A 23,278-nucleotide genomic window follows, 5' to 3' on the forward strand; every position below is an offset into this window, starting at 1 on the left:
CCCGGGCCGCCTGGCCCCCGCCCTCCCCCCCCCGGCCTCGCCTCGCGGCGCCTCCGGCTCCCCGCCCGGGTTCCCCCTCCCAGCCAGCCCGAGCGCCCGGCAGGCGGGGTGGGAGGGAGTGTGTGCTTGCGTGCGTGCGTGTGTGTGTGTGTGCGTGTGTGTATACACACTTCTGTGCTGTTCGCTGCCGCTCCAAGACCCCAGTCCCGCTACACCGTTTCCCACCTATTTCTTCTTAAAGCCACTATTACAACAAAGAGAGCGCTGGAATACTTTCCATCTTCTCTTACTGGGCGGAGCGGGTTGAGCAATCTGGTGCGAGTGATGATGGTGAAAAGACCGGAATCTCAGGGCTGGAAGGCACCTGGAACCTGGAGAGGAAGGCAGAGTTTCGGAAAAGCCACATTTCTGAACCCTAATTCTTTAGAACGTGAAGAGTGAAGAAAGGTCCCAATATGTCAACTACCAGAAGCAACTGAGCTTTCCCGAGTGGCATTTCTTTTTAAGGGGACGACCTTGCTGTGGGCCAGAGTCTAGTTGGTGCACCCTTTTTGCAAAGGCGATTTGAGGGTAGGTTTCAAGAGCCTTGAAAGAGTTTATGTGCTCTGACACCGTGATGTGTCCTAAGAAAAAATAATCAGGGAGACAAAGACTTACAGAGAAGGCTGTTCATAAACAATATATATCTATATTATATACGAAATAATGAAGAGTCAGGAACAATCTAACTATTCCAAAATAGAGGAATGGTTAAATAAATTATGATATCTCTAAAAAAGAATGAAATAATGCCATCTGCAGCAACGTGGATGGACCTAGAGATTATCATACTGAGTGAAGTCGGTGAGATAAAGAAAGACAAATACCAGATGATATTTTTATGTGGAATCTAAAATATGACACAAATGAACTCTTCTATGAAACAGATTCACAGACATAGAGAATAGACTTGTGGTTGCCAAGCGGGAGGGGGTGTGAGGGAGGGATGGATTCAGAGTTTGGGACTAGCAGATGCAAACTATTACATATAGGATGGATAAACAACAAGATCCTACTGTATAGCACAGGGAACCATATTCAGAATCCTGTGATAAACCATAATGGAAAAGAATATGAAAAAGAATGTATATATGTATGACTGAATCCCTTTGCTGTACACCAGAAACTAACACAACATTGTAAATCAACTATACTTCAATAAAATATTGTAAATTAAATAAATAAATTATGGTGTCTCTACAGCATGGTTACCATATTAAAGGTGTGTTTAAAGACTACTGAAGCTAAACGATCTCATGTATAGAGTATATATGGTCTTATGTATAGAATCTCAAATATGTAAAATATTTGCATTTTGTATTGTAAAACAGAACTATCTGCATAATAGATCTACTGCAAATCAAACCAGCGCCTAAGAGTTGTCTTTGGATGATAGTAGAGTATATAGGGGACATTTATTTCTTTGACATTTTTATATTTTTCAAATTTTCTAAAGTGGACCTTTTTTTTGGGGGGGGGCAGTGCTGTGAAGCTTGTGGGATCTTAGTTCCCTGACCAGGGATTGAACCCGTGACCTCAGCAGTGAAAGCGCAGAGTCCTAACCACTGGACTGCCAGGGAATTCCCTACAGTGGACCTATTTTTGTATTCCAGAGAAATATTAAAAATAAACAAAACTGAATTCTTTAGTACAATTATTTAGTACAATTCCTATCTGCCTACTTTAAGAAATTCAAAAAAAACAAAAACAAACCCAACCAAATGAAAACCATTTTGTGTTCATTTATTTAGAAATTTTCATGGAAATCTTTAACATCCTCATCAGTGTTTTTTTTTTACTTTCAGTCAATGAACTTACCTCCTGCTTTACTCGGAGGATTGAAGTCATCCATCTCCTTTACTTCACTTCAACATCTGTTAATCAGTAATCTACTTCTTTCCTTCCCTGTTACCCTGAGGAAAACAGCTCCTGCTTATTTTCAAGGTGAAGTCTTTAAGCCACCACTCCCAGCCCTTCAGTCTCCAGGAATCTTGACCCCCCCCCAGCCAGTCCCCTACTCTTTTATAACTTGAATACTGCTGCTCTGCTAGCTCTTTTCTCTCTGCTTCAAAAAATCACCTCGCGTCTACACCATCCTGTAGCATGTTCTCTGCCCCGTGCTCTGTAACCCTTGCCCCTCCTACCGTATCCTTCTTGATCTTCGCCAGCGTGACATGTCGGGGGACCGCCATGCTCCCGAGGTCACCTCCGCCTGCAGCACGCTCTCATTGTCCTTCCGCCTCTTGTGGTGCCTTTTCTGTCAGTGTCACTGTTTTTTCGGTTTTTGTTCGGCCTCAGTGTCTCTGCTCATGTGTTTCGGACAGTCCCTGCCCCAATCTCTGTCTGTGATGTACCGCGTGTACCTGTGCTTCAGGGCCTGCTTAAATGCCGTACCTTGTCCGCAGCACCTCGATGCCCCGGGGGGATGTGATTCCTTCCTCTTCTCAAACCCCTGAACCCTTTGAACACTGCATTTTGTGGGGTACATGTGGTTAACAACTGCATACACCAGTGTGGTTTTATCATCGTGCACTCAAATATACATATACATATATGGCAGCTTTAACACATGGTTGCAAATTCTTTGACCCTTTTCTCAACAAAAGGTAGGGTTTTGTGTTTCCTGCTCCCGAAACTCTGTGGGGTTGTGACTCTTTCATCCAACAGAGGTGACACTAGGTGATTTCAAGGTTGGGTCATAGAAGGCCAGCAGCTTCAGACATCACTCACTGGAACACCCCTCTCTTGGAGCCCCCAGCCATAACTTAAGATCTCTGATTACCTTGAGGTTCATCAAGGTAAACTGCCATGCTGGAGAGGCCACGTGTAGGAGTTCCAGGTGACCGTTCCGGTGGAACCAGCCCCCCACACACACACCATCCCCACTGAGGCCCAGGACATGCCAGGTTCAACCCCCCCAGATCCGGCCATCCACCTGCTGAACGCCACTCAGGGACCTCTGTCAATGTCCCCTGCAACAGAAGAATCTCCTGGCTGAACTTGGCTTGAATCACGAGCTCTAATAAAGTAGGTGTCGTTTTCAGCCATGAAGTTTGGGGGGAGCTTTTTAAGTAAAAAAAAATAGAGAACCCAGGACAGCATGCATCTGGACTATGCCTAACTTTAAAACTCACCATTAGATGTTTTCTTCCAATGTGTCTGCTGTTCCTTCCCATATTTCACTTCTCTGGCTGAAGGTCCTGCTCAGTTCCATATAACAGCCAGACCAGGGATACCAAATACTTTAAAATCACCTGCTTTATGGCTGAGTAATATTCCATTGTATACTTGTGCCACATCTTCTTTATCCATTCCTCTGTCGATGGACATTTAGGTTGCTTCCATGTGCTGGCTACTGTAAATAATGCTGCAGTGAACATTGGGATGCATTTATCTTTTCGAATTATGGTTTTCTCCAGAGTTCAGGGTTAACAGATACACACTACTATATACAAAATAGATAAACAACAAGGACTTACTGTATAGCACAGGAAACTCTACTCAATATTATGTAATAACCTATATGGGAAAAGAATCTGAAAAAGAATGGCTATATGTATATGTAAAACTGAATCACTTTGCTGTACACCTGAAACTTACACAACATTGTAAATCAACTATACTCTGAAATAAAATAAGAATTAAATTTTAAAAAGCAAAACAAACAAAATAAAATAAAATCACCTGTTACTTCAGACTACAGATAGAAACAAAATTATCATACGCGTGGTCTGACAGGTCCTTCCCTGCAGGGTGAGATCTGTTGAGTAGAGCCAGGAGGCGGGGCTGGGCTGAGGGATGCAAAATTCCTGTATTTCTGGCTCTTGGAGTTGATGGGTATCACCGTGATAGAAGTTGGCTGCCTCCTTCCTCTTCCCAGCCCCCTTTGCTGGACAGTTAGCAATCTTAGCGATGGTAGGATTTTTTTCCTTCTGTTAAAACCTTTACCCCGCATGGTTTCTACGTACCACACTGTTGAGAAGCTACTTCCGTTCCGGCCTCCTCCTGGGGACCATACAAGCTGGAGCTACCCCACGCCAGTGTGCCAGAGGCCATCCCAAGCATTTCTCAAGAAAAAAAAATGAGAATGTGGAAGAAAGCTCAGAGAAGAGTGCGGAGATTCCCAAGAATTAGGCAAAGGTGGGAAGGGAGGGGGTTGAAATAAGTGGGAGAGACAGTATGTCACCAGGCTGGGGCTGCTTCCTACATCCTACATTAACATTAAATTATGTTAATCAACATAATTTGGAAACAGGTGACCAAGCTTTGTGAGAAACAAACCTTGCCCTTGGCACAGAACTGGCAAGTTAATCTGACATGAAGTGCATGATGTAAGCGTTCATCGCTGTTGTGCTGTATGATAATTAGGCATAAATGGCAAACAGTTCATGTAAATGGGTTTAATTACCTCAACAGGTTGAGATGATGGAACAATTCGTAGAGATGGGAGTTCCACAGGAAAGTCTTTCCCTTGGGATCAAAAAGTAAAATTCACAAACACCGGGTTGGTGAAATCAGGTCAACCAGCAGCAAAAATAAAGTTAGTGTTTGTAATTCCATTTGGGGATGTATACCCAAAAGAACTGAAAACAGGAATTCAAAGAGGTATTTGTACACCCGTGTTCATAGCAGCATTATTCACGATAGCTAAGAGGTGGAAGCAACGCAAGTGTCCATCAACGGATGAACGATAAACCAAAGGTAGTATATACTGACAACAGAATTTTTTCAGCCTTAAAAAGGGATGAAATTCTGACACATGCTACCATCTGAAAGAACTTTGGAGATGCTATACTACGTGAAATAAACCAATCACTCAAGGACAAACACTGTATAATTCTACTTACATGGGGTACCGAGGGTAGTCAGATTCACAGAGACAGAAGGTAGAAAGAATTGTGGTTGCGAAGGGCTGGAGAGGGGGGAGGGGATGGGGAGTTATTGTTTAATGGGTTCAGAGTTTCAGTGTTGCAAGATGCAAAAGTACTGGAGACGGATGGTGGTGATGGTGGCATAACAATACCATTGTACTTGATGCCACTGAACTGTACACTAAAAACGGCTAAGATGTTCGGTTTTGTGTTATGTGTATTTTACCACAATTTTTTTAAAAGTCAGCGTTTTGAGCTGACAGTAGGATACAGGCGTTACGAGTGGGCTGAAGTTTCCCCATCCTCCAGCTAGCTCCAGGCTGTATCCATGATGAGGGCCCTTGAAGAAGTAGACATCCTTCATTTCCTGAGGGTGTTGGACAGTCCAGGTGGGACACAGCACAAGGGGCCTCAGTGACCTGGCACACACCCAGATGAGATACGCCTGGCTAGTGATGGGTCTGGAGGCCCAGCTTGGAGAAATGGCAGGAGTATTCCCAGGCATTTGCCCTGACGAAAGAAAATTTAGTACGATCTGATAGCTGCACGCAGGAAAAAAAAAAATGTTTGAGTTTATCTTGTAAGTCTTCACAGGGCAGAGCTAGGACTAATGGGTGGAAGACATAGGGCGTAAGATTTAAAAACCACAGCAAGAGAGAACATTCTTATCACATGACTTTACTTCAATGGAATGAGCTGTCTCTAGAAAGCTCCCTGCCATGACCGTTCAAGCAGAAGACAAACAATCACAGATTCGAAAGGCAAAATGGAGAGCCTTTTGTCATTTAAGGTGCTTTCCGAATCTGAGATGTCACGGTTGCACCATTTATAAGGGCAAGGGTATGGGGAGAAAAGAGTGAAGTAAAGTTGCCCTGAGGTGCTTCTGAAAATTGCTGGATGTCTAACCAGAGACTGCCAAGATGCTCCAGCCCTGGAGCCCCTAACTCCCAGGTGGAGTCATGCCCAGTGCCAGGGCACCCCGACCGAGCAGACCCCCAACTTCTCTGTCATCTTTGGTAAAGCTTGTTGCTGCCTCCCCGCATCCCTTATCGTGATGGGAGGGGTCCATCCTGGGAGGAGGGCAGATCAGGCTCAGCCTCTAGACAGGCTCAGCATCCGCTGGGAGGGCAGCAAGTGACAGATGACTCCCTTTAGGGTCCTTGTGGCCACACAAGCCTGTGAGAGACTGTCCACCCTTGGCGCAAGGGATGCTGGTAGTTTCCCTGCCCTCATCTCGGTCTCTTAACCATGCCTCCCAATCTCACTTTCCCTGTGGATGTTAAAACATAATCCATCCCCCTCACCTCTTATTCAATCGTTATTTAACATTCCCTCCAGGGGTACAAGAGATAAGGAGGGAAAGGACCAGAAATGAAAAACGGAGAAGGTGAAGTTTAAAAAAATTAGAGGAGCTGTAAGAGTCTAACGACATCAAGGGCTCTGGCTGCCAAGCGCCTTGGGAAGGTGGCTCCACCCCCCAGTAGCGCCCCTCCCTCCCCTCGGGCCCCAGAGCGCTCGGGCCGGTGCGTTGAGAGCAGCAGCCTGAGGCCATCTCATCACTCTTTCCAAAACCAGGTCATATGTCTCAGCAGCTTGGAATGGCTTCTCCCCAGGCTTGGTTTGTCTATGATTTCAGACCATTACACAGTGTGGGGTTTATGGCCCTAATGTTAGAAAAAAGAGAAAAAAAAAAAGAGCAGGACAATATCTCTTTTGTCTCCTGGAGTGTCCAACCCAGGCTGCTGGCAATCATCAGGGCTGCTGTGTCCCACTCCTACCGAGGTGATACGCGCAAGCTGCAAGCTCCTTGACAGCCTAGGACAATGTCCTTCATAAACTATTGTTTGCATGTGACACAGGTCAGCAGCGGGGACACGGGTGCCAGCTGGCATCCATGAAGCTTTCCAGCACAGACGGGCTTCATGCTGAAGGTCCGTGTTTTTACCTTTTCAAGAACCCATCTACTCAGAGAGACAAATTTCAGATCTGGGCACACTGAGATTCCCTGCCTACTCCCACTGAACTCTAGGGCCAGGACTCCAAGTGAAGTCTGTAAACCCTCACCCCATACACGGCTCAGTTTGCTGTATCAGGACGTCCCCTAGACACTAGAATCTTTAATTCCCTCCATATCACAGGCCACTTCCACATAAACTTTCCTGTATTTCAACACCCCATTCAAATCTTCCTTTCAGGTCTCTTTCTTTAACTATCAAAACACACAAAACCTCATCTCTCTCTCTCTCTCTCTCTCTCTCTGAATTCATGCTACAGACATTACCTGTGCAAATCACTGGGTTCCTAACACGCACCTCCTTGTATCATTCATTTTATGAGTACACGCTCTGTCCTCCCACAGTGCTGTACGCTCTTCGGAGGAATTCCCGTGTCTCTCAGTTCTTTGTACCCTTGATAGCACTCAGCACAATTCTTTCACATGACATATGTACAGTAAATATCTTAGATTGTTTGATTAATAAATAATCACGATTACACTTTCCGCAGGCAGCAGCATATTGTTTTGTGGGAAATATTTTTAGAATGATGGTCAACCACCCTGTGTTTATGCAATAAATATCTGTTATTGCTTTCAATGTGAGGGAACTGGTTCTTAGCACAAGGACTGCCCAAGGGACCCTAGACAGGAAATGATTTATTTGGGGGTAATTTTGTTCTATTGGATTCTAGGATTTTCCATATATAAAGAAGACCTTTCAGGTGCTTTTTTACAATGGAAGGCAAAGATCCTCTAATAGACTTTTAATTTTGAATGTCTGCCCTGCCCATCACCTTTATTTTTTTAAGTTTAATTTAATTTTAAAATTTTATATTGGGTTATAGTTGATTTACAATGTTGTGTTAGTTTCAGGTGTACAGCAAAGTGATTCAATTATACATATATCCGTTCTTTTTCAGATTCTTCTCCCGTATAGGTTATTACAGAATATTGAGTAGAGTTCCCTGTTCCCATCACCTTTAAAAACAAAACCAAACACCCTCTTACATATTCTAGAAAAAGCAAGACCGTGCTAATGGAAAAGAATCTGAAAAAAAAAATATATATATATATATACACATATATGTATGTGTGTGTGTATATATATATACATAACTGAATCACTTTGCTGTACACCTGAAACATTATAATCAACTATACTTCAATAAAAATAAAAATTAAAAAAATTTTAACAAAGGAGCTGTTGAGAAACTTACCTTGTGGAGTTTTACAGGGGACAAGAATTGTTGCAGTTAAGGAGAAAGAGGCAGAGAAGTGAAATCCATAAACCTAGAATGTTAATTCAAGTTACTCCATGGAAAGAAAGGAAGCCCACTAATGGGACTATAGGATAGAAGATGTGTGTGTGGTTGTGTGTGTGGACATGTGTGTTTAAGACGGGAGAGACTTGAACGTGATTGTGTATCGCAGGGAAGGAGCCAGTGGAGAAGTTGAATTAGAAGCAAGAGAAGAGAGAAGACAATTGATAAAGAGTGGTTCCAGGGGACTTCCCTGGTGGTCCAGTGGCTAAGACGCCACGCTCCCAGTGCAGGGCACCTGGCTTTGATCCCTGGTCAGGGAACTAGATCCCCAATGCTAAGACCCAGCGTGGCCAAATAAATAAATAAATGTTTAAAAAAAAAAGAAGAAGAAGAAGAAGAAGAAGAAGAATGGTTCCAGAGGAAGTAGGCATGACTGCGATCAGTAGCACAGAAGCAACAGGCAAAGGAAGGAAGAAACGTGAGTGCCGGGCTGTTGACTCATTGATCTATTGCTTCATTTAACAAACAGAGATTGATGTTTGCCATGTGACAAGAATTGTGCTAGGCTCAGAGAATATAACAGTGAGCAAAATGATTGCTCAACATATTCAAGTGAGAGTCAAACACTAACTAAATATGAAGAGTATGGTGTAGGGAACTCTAAGGCAGGGACCAGGGAAGTCTGCCTGAATATGGAGATCAGAAAGGCTTCCCTGAGTACACACTGAGTCAAGCTGAAAGATGACAGGAATTAACTACTAAAAAAGGAGGTGGGACCCAGGGAGGGGTTGGAACTGGTGGGAAAAACGGCTAGAAAAGCAGGTGGAGGGACTTCCCTGGTGGCACAATGGTTAAGAATCCACCTGCCAATGCAGAGGACACGGGTTTGAGCCCTGGTCCGGGAAGATCCCACATGCTGCGGAGCAACTAAGCCCGTGCGCCATGACTACTGAGCCTGAGCGCCACAACTACTGAAGCCCGTGCGCCTAGAGCCCGTGCTCGGCAACAAGAGAAGCCACCGCAATGAGAAGCCCGCGCACCGCAACGAGGAGTAGTCCCCCCGCTCGCCGCAACTAGAGAAAGCCCGCACGCAGCAATGAAGACTCAACGCAGCCAAAAATAAAAATAAATAAAATAAAATAAATTTTAAAAGAAAAGAAAATCAGGTGGGGTCAGACCATGCAGGAAATTGTAAGGTCCTAGGAATTTCCTAGGAATCCAGGGAAGAGTTTTCAGCACAAGAATTTACATTTCCAAATGGCCTCTTTGCAGTGTGAAGAATTGGTCTGAGTAGAGCAGCAGTGGATACTGACGGAACCACTGGGTTGGGAGAGGTGTCCCAGGAGGAGAATGATGGCAGCTTACTTCAGTGCATGGCAATACGATAAGGGCAAGGATCACTGTCTGCTCTGTCCATGGTTGTAGCCTCAGCTACTGGACCTAGCACATAGTGGGGCTCAATAAATGGCTGTGGAATGAAAATGAATGAATGAATGTGTGCACAAGGGCATAGAGTTGAGAAAGTTCCAGGATTTAGGGCTGGACTGAGTGAGTGTAGGTGGGTCTAGGTGGTAAGAAAGGCATCAGGTTTCTGGCTTGTGTATCAGTTTTTTTGGTTTTTTTAAAAAATTTTAATATTATTTTAATTTATTTTTTTTTCGGGCTTTTAAGAAAAACTTGCTCCAGTTTGTTTGTTTTCTTTCTTTCTTTATATTTTGGGCTGCTTTGGGTCTTCGTTGCTGCATGCAGGCTTCTCATTGCAGTGGCTTCTCTTTGTTTTGGAGCACGGGCACTAGGCACGCGGGCTTCAGTAGTTGTGGCGCACGGGCTTAGCTGCTCCGCGGCATGTGGGATCTTCCCGGACCAGGGATCGAACCTGTGTCCCCTGCATCGGCAGGCGGATTCTTCACCATTTTGATGATAGTGGTGTCATTAATTGAAGCTGGGAACACTGCAGGAGTATAAGGTTTGCAGGGAAATCTCACAATTTCAGTTTAGGACAAGCTGAGTTTGAGATACTTTTCAGATATCTAAGAGCACGTGTCCCACTGGGCAGTTGTATATACGAGCTTGGAGCTCAGAGACTTCTTGGTAGAGATAGAAATCAAAATGGTGTTATCTAATTTACTATTCATATACGAATACCTCTAGGAAATGACTCCGTTTGGCTTTGCGGTAGAAGTATAGTAAAGGTATAAGATTATTGGAATAAAGAAGTTCAAGAACACAGGGGTGTTGGTTGCTGGATGGGACACCCACGTGGATGTTAATTATTTCCCAGGGAGATGATGGGAGTTGAGGTGTGAGAAACAGCATTGGCCATGTGCCAACATCCTCAGGGACCTGATGAGTGATGGAGAAAACGAAGGAAACAGGCGGAGAAATGGTCCCTAGGGCCACAAAGACCCGTGGGTAAAGAGCAGGGCGCTAGGTTGGGTTCTGGAAGACTTGGGCTCCATCTCCTACTAGCTATGCAGCTTGAGCAAGTCGCTTAACGTCCTGAAGCCTCTTTTTCTTTGTGTGCTTAACAAAAAACAGAACAAAGAGGAATGTTATTAACCCATCACCTGTCTCTATATAATAGTGAGAATCGAGGAAAATCATTTTTACATGCATATATAATTGAGCACTATTGAATAGTAAAGCAGGGGTGCAATTAGTTTTCACAGAGGGGCTCTAATAAAAGCCCCAAGTATTTGGAAGATAAAAGACACGCTGTGAACTTGGTCGGGTTATCCACACCGTCCTGAGGGAAGTCATCCTTGAACTAGGACTTGAAATAGCAGGTGGTGGATAGGGACCTGTATTAAAAAAAAAAAAAAGGAAAATATTTGAGACAAGAATTAGCAAGTCACAGATTGACCCTAAAGTAAAAATTTAATTGAAGGCAGAGTGTAAATAAATAAAGTCTAAATAAAAGCTATAGATGGGCTACTGCTTTTTTTTTTAATAAATGATCCAACATGGTTATATTCTCCAAAGTACAGAAAACGTTTAGCTATTCTTTTCAGTATAAAGCAGATGGTAAGTCTATTTTATTCAGGAAAGGAGGATATAAGTGTAAATATCAATGTGTCAAAGTAATAGGAAGGGAGTTTGTAGCACATGTGTGTACAGCACAGACCAAGAAGACAGTATGAGGAGCTAAAATACCGTGCAGCACCCTGCCCAGACCTCCCGAAACTCTGCCCCGCATCAGACGCTTTGGATTTTGGTGAAAACATATTCCATAACTAGCTATCTTTGGAGGCCCTAATTCACTAAGGCACCCCAAATTAAAAGGCTTTTTGGGGACTTCCCTGGCAGTCCAGTGGTTAGGACTCCGAGCTTCCACTGCAGGGGGCATGGGTTCAATCCCTGGTTGTGGAACTAAGATCCTACAAGCCATGCAGGGTGGCCAAAACAACAACAACAAAACAAACAAAAAAGGGCTTTTCATTTCTTCCTTGTGGTATCTGAGTTGTTCCCACAAGATGCAAAATTAGTAGGATGGACATGGTACATTTTAGTCCCCAAAAGAATTCAGAGTTTTGCTCTAGTATTTTCTATGCTTGTCCTGTACTTGCTTTTAAAGCAAACCTACTGCAGTAGTGGTCCCTCCCCACTGACCTGTGGCCACTTGCAGTGTTGCGTCAGCACGATAGAGCAGAGTGGTAGGTGGGGTTCTAAAGAAGATCCCCAGAAAGTTCTGGTCTCTGGCTATTCAATTAAATGCTAATCTAGGTGCTGCAGTAAAGGGACTTTGCAGATGGAATTAAGGTTACTAATCAGCTGACCTGGAAATAGAGAAATTAACCTGGAAGTCATTGCCTTTTCAGTTTTCTTTCAGTCTTTCAAATTATGTCATTTATTGGCTGTGTGACCTTCAACAAGTTACTTTACTTCTCTGTGGCTCAGTTTTCTCAACTGTAAAATGGGAATGATAAGAAATAGTACCTACCTCATAGGCTGGTTGCGAAGACTAAATGAATTAATAGATGTAAAGGTTTGGGAAGGTGCTTAGCACATAGTAAGTTCTCAATAAATATTAGCTCTTATTGTGGTACATATATACAATGGAGTATTACTCAGCCATAAAAGAGAATGAAATATTGTCATCTGAAGCAACATGGATAGACATAGAGATCATCATACTAAGTAAGTCAGACAGAGAAAGACAAATATCATATGATATTGCTTATATGCAGAATCTAAAAAATGAGATGCAAATGAACTTATTTACAAAACAGAAACAGACACACAGACATAGAAAAAAACTTATGGTTACCAAAGGGGAACGGGGGGCAGAGGGATAAATTAGGAATATGGGATTAACAGATACATACTACTATATATAAAATAGATAAACAGCAAGAACCTACTGAATAACACAGGGAACTATATTCAATATCTTATAATAACTTATAATGGAAAAGAATGCAAAAAAGAATACATATATATAAACATATAACTGAATCACTTTGCTGTACACCTAAAATTAGCACCATATTTTAAGTCAACTATACTTCAATAAATAAAGAAATAACAATTCTATAAAGATGTTAGTTATCACTAAGGAAAAATTTGTTACTCTGTCCCCCCATAATTACCTAAAAATGATCAAGGAGGTGAGAAGTCCCTTTGTTTCTCAACCTTCCTGCCTCTGCAAATTTTTTTTTTTTCTTTTTTTTGCGGTACGCGGGCCTCTCACTGTTGTGGCCTCTCCCGTTGCGGAGCACAGGCTCTGGACGCGCAGGCTCAGCGGCCATGGCTCACGGGCCCAGCCGCTCCGCGGCATGTGGAATCTTCCCGGACCGGGGCACGAACCCACGTCCCCTACATCGGCAGGTGGACTCTCAACCACTGTGCCACCAGGGAAGCCCTGCAAATTTTTTTTAATGCAGAGACTTCTCAGGTAATATGTATCTGGACTGTAACCAGCTGTACTCAATTCACCACAGACATGAAAGCAAAGTATAATTTGTTTTATTTTTTTAACTTTTTAAAAAATATTTTATTTATTTATTTAAGCTGTGCCAAGTCTTAGTTGCGGCACATGGAATCTTTTAGTTGCAGCATGCATGTGAGATCTAGCTCCTCAACAAGGGATCAAACCCAGGTCCCCTGCATTGGGAGCATGGGGTCTTACCCACTGGACCACCAGGGAAGTCCCTAATTTGTTTTAGATTTACTGTAAGCGTTGAGAATGTGGTACATTCTATGAAATCAAGAGGAGACTTAGGCCTCTTGGCTGAAATCTAAACCTTAATTTAATTGTCCAGCAAGACAACTAGCAGGATTAAAATAAACTAAGAATAATAATAATAAACCCTATTACTTATATAGAGATAAATGCTGGGCTAAGTGATTTATATTTTATTTCATTTAAAGCTCCAACAAGTCCATCAAGCAGGAGCAGTTGTCCCTGTGATAAGCATGAGGAAACAGAGACTTAGGGAAATTAAGTAACTTGCCTGAGGCTAAACAGCTCCCAGTGGCAGAATTGGGATTAAGACAAGTTATTGGGGACTTCCCTGGTGGCGCAGTGGTTAAGAATCCGCCTGCCAATGCAGGGACACGGGTTCAACCCCTGGTTCAGGAGAATCCCACATGCCACGGTGAAACTAAGCCCGGGCTTTATAGCTACTGAGCCTGTGTGCCAAAACTACTGAGGCCCACGAGCCACAACTACTGAAGCCCACGTGCCTAGAGCCTGTGCTCTGCAACAAGAGAAGCCACTGCAATGAGAAGCCCGCGCACTGCAATGAAGAGTAGCCCCCGCTCACCGCAACTAGAGAAAGCCCACACGCAGCAACGAAGACCCAACGCAGCCAAAAATAAATTTATTTTTAAAAAGTCCTCATACTGCTTAATAAATAAATTTATTTTAAAAAGACAAGTTATTGAACACAATGCCTTCTATTTATCTATAATTTCATCCCATTCTCTATATCTATAATTGTAGAAATCTGTAAATATGCTTATTCTTTCAAAATGTAACAGATTTAAGTCTTTAGCAGAAATTTTATAAAATAAAATATTTCTCTTTCTATGAACTGGTGACTTTATATGTTTCTATTTCCTGCTACTTCTAATTCACATATATATATATATATATATGAGCTCATTTAAGAACTATTCGTAGCCACACACATAGATTTTTTTCCCTTAGTGTCTTTTCCATTAACATTTCCAACTTAATTCTTCTCCAACATATTTTTTCCTTTCCTCTTTCTTTCCTATCTGATCTTTCTCTTTTACAGGCTATAGTATGAAGCTACGGTATATTCTTATTGATCGTGTTCATCTAGAGGACTTTTTACTTTCTGTTCTTAGTTTGGTTTTTTTGCGGTACGTGGGCCTCTCACTGCTGTGGCCTCTCCCGCTGCGGAGCACAGGCTCCGGACGCACAGGCTCAGCGGCCATGGCTCACGGGCCCAGCCGCTCCGCGGCATGTGGGATCCTTCCGGACCGGGGCACGAACCGGTGTCCTCTAGCATTGGCAGGCGGATTCCCAACCACTGCGCCACCAGGGAAGCCCAAGCCTTCTTGAGAGACAGTATTGTGTAATGGTTCAGAGCCAGAATATTGGAGCAAGACCCCAGTTCTGCTCCTTACGAACTTCTTGACCTTCATTTCTCTGTGCCTTTTTTGCTTTATCTGTAAAATGGGAACAAAAATGGTACAACCATTAGGGTTGTTTTGAAGATTCTTTTGAGGATTAACTGACACAGTATATGTAAAGTACTTATGGAGGACTGACACATAAATATTAGCTATTATTATTACTATTTCTGGAAACTGTAATATCTAATGGAACAATTTGAAAATCTCTACTCCAATGAACTGAAATATTTATCACGTCGCTCTCTGTTCCTAGGCTAGGCAAGAGGGCTTGCAGGGAGTTTCAGCGTGTATTTATATCAAATACTTTTTTGATTTCTGGTTGTGTTGAAGCCACAGAACAACAAATATCAATCAAAGTTCACTATTCATGGAAGTCATTAAGCTGAGTGATTTGACCTATAAATTGCTTCATTCCTCATTCTTTTATTTCTTCTCCTCAATCTCTGTGCCCCATTTTCCCTCTTTCCTCCCCTGTCTCATCTCCCCTTTTGCATTTCTTTGATTATAATCTCTTAAATCTGTGCTAAATTGTTCCCTATATTGAAGCTGGGAAATTAGGGACCTCTACAAAGGTAATATTGAAAGCACATTTAGTGAGTCTGATGTTATAACCAGGAAATTAAACTTTGAAGTTGTTAAGAATAACAACTTGAAGAATAATGCTTGACATTATTTTCCTTATTCGTAACTGTGGAAAAATGAGTAGTCTACTTCAAACATGGCCACATTTGACTACAGAGGAAGTTGCTTTTCTTTCCAAGGTTTGCAAATCTGGATGTATTTATATTAAGGCGTTTCATTTCATCTTAGTTTCCTACCGGCTACAATTCAAACAGAACACATAATGTATTTGCTCTCCTTTATGAGAAAACCCTCCTCCTCACATACTATGATCCCAACGTGCTTTTATTTTAGGGCTTTAAAATCAACCTAATGGGGACTTCCCTGGTGGCGCAGTGGTTAAGAATCGGCCTGCCAATGCAGGGGACTTAGGTTCGAGCCCTGGTCCGGGAAGATCCCACGTGACTTCGAGCCCTGGTCCGGGAAGATCCCACGTGCCACAGAGCAACTAAGCCTGTGCGCCACAACTACTGAGCCTGCGTGCTGCACCTACTGAAGCCCTCGCGCCTAGAGCCGGTGCTCTGCAACAAGAGAAGCCACTGCAACGAGAAGCCCGCACACCGCAGTGAAGATCCAACACAGCCAAAAGAAAAAAATTAAAATTAAATAATAAAAAAAAAGAATTATGTGAATCACTAAATAAATAAGTAAATAAATAAAATCAACCTAATGATTGGAGGTGCAATAGAAGAGTTTTTCTTCTTCTGCCAATGGTATAATTTGTATTATTTTCTAGATTTTAAATATATTTCTAGGTACTTGAAACTATAGTTGGAAACTAGCATTGGGGATGAAAAGGACAGTTTAAGGTTCCATTATAAGGACCTGATGCCACAATTTAAAATGTTATTTCTTGGTTTTTAAATGGCTCTCAAATTTGAGTGTTATTTTTGTATTCCCAGTTCTTTTTGCACATATGGAACACAGCAGTAGTTATGTTGCAACTAGAAAAAAAAAAAACTGGAAGGCAGTGATATGTTATAATCACCAGAAGAAGAGTAGCCCAGAAGAGTGCATATGGGGAAAACATAGTATGTAGCACCACCACAGCATCCTTTATACATTAAGATAGGTTTTAGCTATCTAGCTCTAGGAAGTATACCAGAAAAACTCGGGCTTATTCACTCACTCAGTACTTTTTTTGAGAGCTCTTTGTGGTAAGGGCAAGCTTGCAGTGAGACGATGCATTAGAAAAAATAGAATAAAAAGAGAAAACCTCCATGTCTTCAGGGACTTGCCCTGTAGTTCACTTAATGATGAATGTATTAATTTCTTTGCAGTTTTCCATTTCAATTAATTAGCCCAACTATATTCTGTAAGCCCACAGCTGTGCTGGGAATTCAAAGAACAGAAGTAGGACCCAGTCTCTACCTGTGAGAGAAAATGAGAATATAGTCTGGGATATTATATCATTAAGTCCTAGAGGTTTTTTGCTCTTTCCATTCAAGGTTCCCAAATCCATCTCACCTCAAGAGAAGAGATGGTATCTCATTCACTTTATTTTTTCGATACCTAACGCTGTGTCTGACACATGGTAGAGATTCAGTAAAGGTATGTTGAAAGAAGAAACACATTTTTTCAAAAATCCAAGGCTACGTCTGGCGAACATCTCATTTCCCAGGCACTCTTCCAGTATTATGCAGAGTTGAAAGTCTTCTCTGGCTTTTGACGTAACTACTCTTGATAAAAAATTAGAATACCTATTACCAAATGTTAGCAAATATCTGACTGTGGTCACCATTATTTATTACCTAAAATGCCTCGTTTTCTTAGAAACCGTTTTTAAGTCTGGAAATTATAGAGACCAGAAGAAATATGATTCCAATTCTAATTTAATCTCCTGTCTGTCCTCTGATCGCTTAATAGTATGAAAATCTGGTTTGCTTTGGTCACATACTGCCAGGTTCAGGAAAATATACACCAAGTTTCTGAACATGGGTAAATCTATAAAAAGATTTTCTGCTTCCATGGCCTGTACAGAACTGATATTGATTGTTTAAAGGTAGAATTGTTACCTTTAACACGGTTACCACTTTTTTCCATGAATTTAATGGAGCCTGCAAGAGGAACCAAATGACTATGTAGAAAGACGTGTTTCCTCTTTACGGGTGTGGGTGATGTCTCAGAAGGTAAGCAAAGCTTTATGTGAGTTGCAACCCCCCATGTCTGCCTGCTGATGCCTGAGCGTCTTTCACCAGAAGCAGGCAGGGGGTGGGGACTTAGGAAAGATGGAATGAGTTGGAGCTGACAGTTGGCCCCCAGGGACTGAGACACCCAGGATCTCAGGGAATGAGGTTCACCTCTCAACATGTTCGCATTGCTCTGTTTGGCAAACCCAGTCTGGGGGGAGAAAGACAAAGGTATCCCGGGGGATGCTGACTGCAGATCACACAGTCAAGGGTGGCTACCGAATCCTCCTGTTAATTTCTGATTTCGTACTCCCACTGGGCTCTTTTGAAAGGGGTCCATATACTTCTCTCAAGGACAGACATGAAATTTTGTTTTAACTTAATTAATTGTTGAGGAATGAAACAGTTCCACAATCCCTTAGCTAATGCCCTTGGGACTACAATTCAGTCTGTCCTTTTTTGGATTTTATGTTATATAACATCCCCGACAGGACCTGAGGCAGAACCCAGCAATCAGACACATGAATATTTCTTCTTCACTGACATGCATGAGCATTTGCACTAAGTGGAATAAAGATTACAAGTAGCCTCATGCTATTTCGGGCCAGATTTTGTCTCCAGATGAATTGTGAAAAACTTTGAGATTTCATATAATTTGGGGCTTTGGAATTGCAAGTAAGGGATGGGAGAGCACTCAGCCCCTCCACACCTCTCGCATTACCCCAGCCCTCTGCTCCACCCACCTCACCCCACCCCACTGCTGCTGTGGTCCATGGTTCAGAATATTCTAAAGCATAGTCATTGGTCTTATGCCTGCTTTGCCGGAAATTTACCGGAATGATGAAGGGGCCTCATCATTTTGCTGTATCCAGGAAGTCCTCATGCGGGATTCAGTTCTTATGGGTCAGGAATGTGGGGGACGGTCCCTTTCTCTTCCGTACAAATCTGTTGTGTGGTTTTCTCGAGCATTCGAGTGTATTGAAAAACCAAAGGGCTGCAGTGAGGTGGTGGTTCTCCATCCAAAGGACAGGAAAGGCACCGAGCAGAGGTACCAGCATATGCCAAGGCCCAGGGGTACAAACACAGAGTGATTTTGAGGGATTGCAAGTAGTTCCATGGGGCTGGAGCTAAGGATGGACATAGGGACAGGGCATGGCTAAGGATGGATGTAAGGTCAGGGCAGAAGAAGAGAAAGGCAATGTAGAGAAGGTGGCCTTGGACATCGTATAAAATGAGCCTTTACTGGGAAGAGTGCGAGTGCCCTTGAGAGGTTTTAAGAAGGTGAAGGACATGATGAGATGTGTGTTATTTTGGAAATCCTCTGTTGTATCGTTGAGGATGTGCCATGAGATGCATCACAAGAAAGGGCTTCTGGTTCTGCCACTCACAAACCAGGGGACTTGGGGAAAATTTTTTTTTTTTTTTTTTTGCGGTACGCGGGCCTCTCACTGTTGCGGCCTCTCCCGTTGCGGAGCACAGGCTGTGGAGCACAGGCTCTGGACGCGCAGGCTCAGCGGCCATGGCTCACGGGTGCAGCCGCTCCGCAGCATGTGGGATCTTCCCGGACCGGGGCACGAACCCGCGTCCCCTGCATCGGCAGGCGGACTCTCAACCACTGCGCCACCAGGGAAGCCCGGGAAAAATTATTAATTTACTGATTTATAATCATGGACAAAAAATTATTTTTAATAGGGTTCCAAATAATTTGTTACTGATTATATTAGTCAGAGCTTCTCCAGAGAAATACATAATACATAATATTATATAAAATAGAGTATATCTAGTATGTAATAAGAGTATATATAATGTTATATGTAACAATATAATATATAATAATGAGTATATATAATTATATATAATGAGAGAGAGAGAGACTTATTTTAGGGAATTTGCTCACGTGATTGCACCAGTGGGCAAGTCCAAAATCTGCAGGGTAGGCTGGCAGGCTGGAGACCCGGAGAACAGTTGCTGTTGTGACTTGAGTGCAGAGGGAGTCTTCTGGTAGCATTTCCTCTTCTTTGGGAGACCTCAGTCTGTTTTCTTTTAAGTCCTTCAGCTGATTGAATGTGGCCCATACACATTACAGAGGGAAATCTGCTTTAGCAAAAGTCTACTGATTTAAATGTTAATGTGGTATGTATACAATGGAATATTACTCAGCCATAAAAAAGAATGAAATGATGCCATTTGCAGCAACATGGATGGACCTAGAGATGATCATACTAAGTGAAGTAAGTCAGACGGAGAAAGACAAATACCATATGATATTGATTATATGTGGAATCTAAAAAAAAAAAAGATACACATGAACTTATTTACAAAACAGAAATAGACTCACAGACATAGAAAACAAACATGGTTACTAAAAGGGAAAAGGGGGGGATAAATTAGGAGTTTGGGATTAACATACACACACCACAGTATATAAAATAGATAACCAACAAGGACCTACTGTAGAGCACAGGGAACTATACTCAATATTTTGTAATAACCTATAAGGGAAAAGAATCTGAAAAAGAATATGTGTATATATATATATATATGTATATGTATACATTATGTGTGTGTGTGTGTGTGTATATATATATATATATATATAAAACGGAATCACTTTTCTGTACACCTGAAACTAACACAACATTGTAAATCTATTATACTTCAATTAAAAAAAAGAATCAGAAAAAAATGTTAATCTCTTATAAAAGAATGCCTACACAGACATGTAATCCAAAATATTTGGGTACCTTGGTCTAGCCAAGCTGACACAAAAAATTTCACCACCACACCAGTAATAGTTGAACTGTCAGAGTTTGCATGCATATTGCTTTTATCAGTAAAAGAGAGGAGCTGTCCATCCGCCTCGCCTTTGCATTTCCAATACAATTGAATGGGACCACAGCTTGTCTGGAATACCCTTGAGCGTATGCTGGAAAAAGTTGGCTCTAGTATTGGAAAGGTCAAACAAGGAATCTGCATCTTGTATTGCCTTCTGTGGAGATCCCTGTGGGCCTCAGCCCCTTTCTGAGGAATTTCTTACACTTTGGTCAAGATTCTGTATACCAAATGCCCTACTACCCTGGAAAAGTGGATTTACCTGTGCTGGCATCCTTGGATAGGAAGAGAAGGGGCATCCACACGTTGCGTTAACTTTCTGAATCAATCAGATCTTTGTTGGGTGGGTGAAGAGGAGGTGATGTAGAGAAAGAACATAACCATAGTGCGGACAGATGCTGAGGGATACCTGGAAAGACGGTGGAAGGCAAAGAGCATCAGAAACTAGGAGAAGTAGAAATCAGCAGAGGGAAGGACAAGGACGGAGGGGAGTATGATTACACGCGGTAGCGTGCTTGAGTCACCGTAATGATAAAGCATTAAGTTGTGAGTAGAGACTGTCTGTGGTTGGAAAGATAACCTTCTCACCAGCTTGCCTCCTAAATGACCTAACGACCCAGTGCCCGCTATATTCTCACTCCCCAAGTGTCCTTACCCTGAGGTGACCCACGGACTCCCACCGTGAAGTAACCTAAGTACCTCACCACCCCCTTGCCTCCTAATAAAAGGCAAATTCAGAAATAAATGCTGACTTAGTCTCTCTGGCTCACTTATCTCAGCTGCAACATTTGGGATTGTGCCGGGTCATCGACAAAGGTCTCTTCTGCTGCAGCTTTTATTTTGACACGAGATAGCACTGGGACCAAATGGATGGTTGACACAGCAATGCTCTAAGAATATGAAAGAAAGACAGGTCAACCGTCTGGAGTTTTTATTCCTGGCTGCCCAGACCTCCACCTGATCCTACATTTGACAGAAGGTCAGCTGGAGTGTACTGTGGGTGTCAGCTAGTTCAGTCCTTTTGTGTTGCTGTCTCTGCATAAAGAGTTTTTTCTAAAAACGTGGGTGTTTTTCAACGATAAATACATATTTATTGCAAGGAGATGTAAGATGAGAAAAATAACATCGTAATCACTCCTACTATCTAGAGACAGCAATCGTTAATAAATTCAAGTATCTCTCTCCTCTTCGTGCTCTTTTCATCATGAACATTTTTGCCGTGAAATGTTTTATGGAAATTAGATGTTCATAGCTACACAGCATTATGTCATGTGGATATACCAAAATGGAATTAATTCTCTTATTGAAGTTGCCTCATTTCTCAATGATTTAAATAATGCCCCAAAGAATATACTTATATGTAAATCTTTTTTGTAAAGAAAAATATCTATTTCAGAGAGTTATAATTCTTTAGTATGCTAAATATTACACAATAAAGTGTAATAAAATGGAAAGAAAATATAAGCAATAGTGAGCCTCTTCGAAAATTTTTCTATAGTAGATTCTCTTTTATGTGTGTGCATGGTTTTACAATTTTATTTCTAAAGGTCATTTTCAGAAGACAGAATTTTGCGAGTTTTCATACTAAGTGTAGGGACTTCCCTGGTAGCACAGTGGATAAGACTCCGAGCTCCCAATGCAGGGGGCCGGGGTTCAATCCATAGTAGGGGAGCTAAGGTCCCACGTGCCACAACTAAGGAGCCCGCCTGCCGCAATTAAGACCTGGTGCGACCAAGATAAATAAATAAAAGATGAGTGGTAATTATTTTAAAAAATATACTAAGTGTACAGGATGGGTTAGTTTACCATATCTTTATGTACATCTCTGATACTTCTTTCGTATGAGCCACTGAAAGCTGAAGTTTGAACATTCATGGGTTTGACACCCACTGCTAAACTGCCACTCCCCCCAAAAGTTGTGTCTATTTACGGTCTCACCAGAAGAGACTATAAAGGCACCCCGTTTCCTTACACCCAAGTCAACATTGAGTATTACCTTTTTTTAAAATTAATTAATTTATTTTGGCTGCACTGTGTCTTTGTTGCGGCATAGTTGCGGCATGTGGGATCTTAGTTCCCCAACCAGGGATCGAACCTGGACCCCCTGCACTGGGAGTGCAGAGTCTTACGCACTGGACCACCAGGGAAGTCCCGAGTATTATCTTTTTTTCTCTGTGCTTTTGTCAAATTGACATGTGAATGTGACATCTCACCTGAATTTGCATTTCTTTGATAATTCGTGAAATACCCCTCTCTTCATATATTTAATGACCATTTACATTTCTCCTTTCATGAATCATGTCTTGAAATCATTTGCCTATTTTTTTCTATTGGTGTGCTTATCTTTTTTCTGATTGATTTTAAGAGTTCTTTATATATGAAGGAAGTTATTTGCCTGTATAAGGTAAAAACAAACAAACAAACAAACAAAACCCCTGAATTTTCTCTGTTGCTAACAGGGAAAAAGATTTCCCCCACCTCTTTTCAAGGAACATTTCCTTGGAAATAACTACTATTTTTAAAACCTTCCTCTATGAATTTGACATGTATGTAAATCTTTTCAGAGGCTAAACAAGCCTCTTGCCAGCCTTACAACTCTGCAGTTTCTCTTTAGAGCCTGGGGTTCTCTTTTTGAAGTACAAACATTAATGAAGAGAGTGCCTCTAACTCCAAGTCACTGTGGGAGGTTGACCTGGACTCCTTGCTCTAAATCTCCTGATTGTCATGGAGATACAAGGAGATGTTTTATTTTTCCTTCAAATAAAGGCAATTAACTATCAGAGATGGCTACCTCAGTTACCGTGGGTATATTTAACAAATGGTGGGGTCAAGTCCTCTTACAAGAGGGAAAATTACTGTGAATCCTGAAAACCCATGTATGATGGGTTGCATCTTCTAGGTTATACACAAAGGTGGGGTTTC

At 42.1% G+C, this 23,278-nt stretch overlaps 2 long non-coding RNA genes across 3 annotated transcripts in view; both read right to left on the minus strand.

The window, feature by feature from the left end:
• Window positions 1-69: 69 nt before the first annotated feature.
• On the minus strand, window positions 70-6,497 carry LOC132593652 (uncharacterized). Of its 2 annotated transcripts, none has more exons than XR_009559395.1 (3): window positions 3,174-6,497; window positions 1,858-2,507; window positions 70-623 (listed from the first exon to the last, which is right to left on the minus strand). It is a non-coding gene; the product is annotated as an uncharacterized lncRNA (long non-coding RNA). The 2 variants fall into 2 exon arrangements; XR_009559396.1 differs by having other exon boundaries at window positions 1,858-1,952; window positions 2,184-6,497.
• A 7,569-nt stretch (window positions 6,498-14,066) lies between these two features.
• LOC115843463 (uncharacterized) overlaps window positions 14,067-23,278 on the minus strand; it is a 48,505-nt gene continuing 39,293 nt past the window's right edge. Inside the window, exons 4-6 of the long non-coding RNA XR_009559411.1 lie at window positions 20,619-20,765; window positions 19,422-19,580; window positions 14,067-14,807 (exon numbers count right to left, since the gene is read on the minus strand). This is a non-coding gene — a long non-coding RNA (uncharacterized lncRNA). The remainder of the gene's footprint in view (window positions 14,808-19,421; window positions 19,581-20,618; window positions 20,766-23,278) is intronic.

The sequence above is a fragment of the Globicephala melas genome, chromosome 16 (assembly GCF_963455315.2).
Source record: "Globicephala melas chromosome 16, mGloMel1.2, whole genome shotgun sequence".
NCBI lineage: Eukaryota > Metazoa > Chordata > Mammalia > Artiodactyla > Delphinidae > Globicephala > Globicephala melas.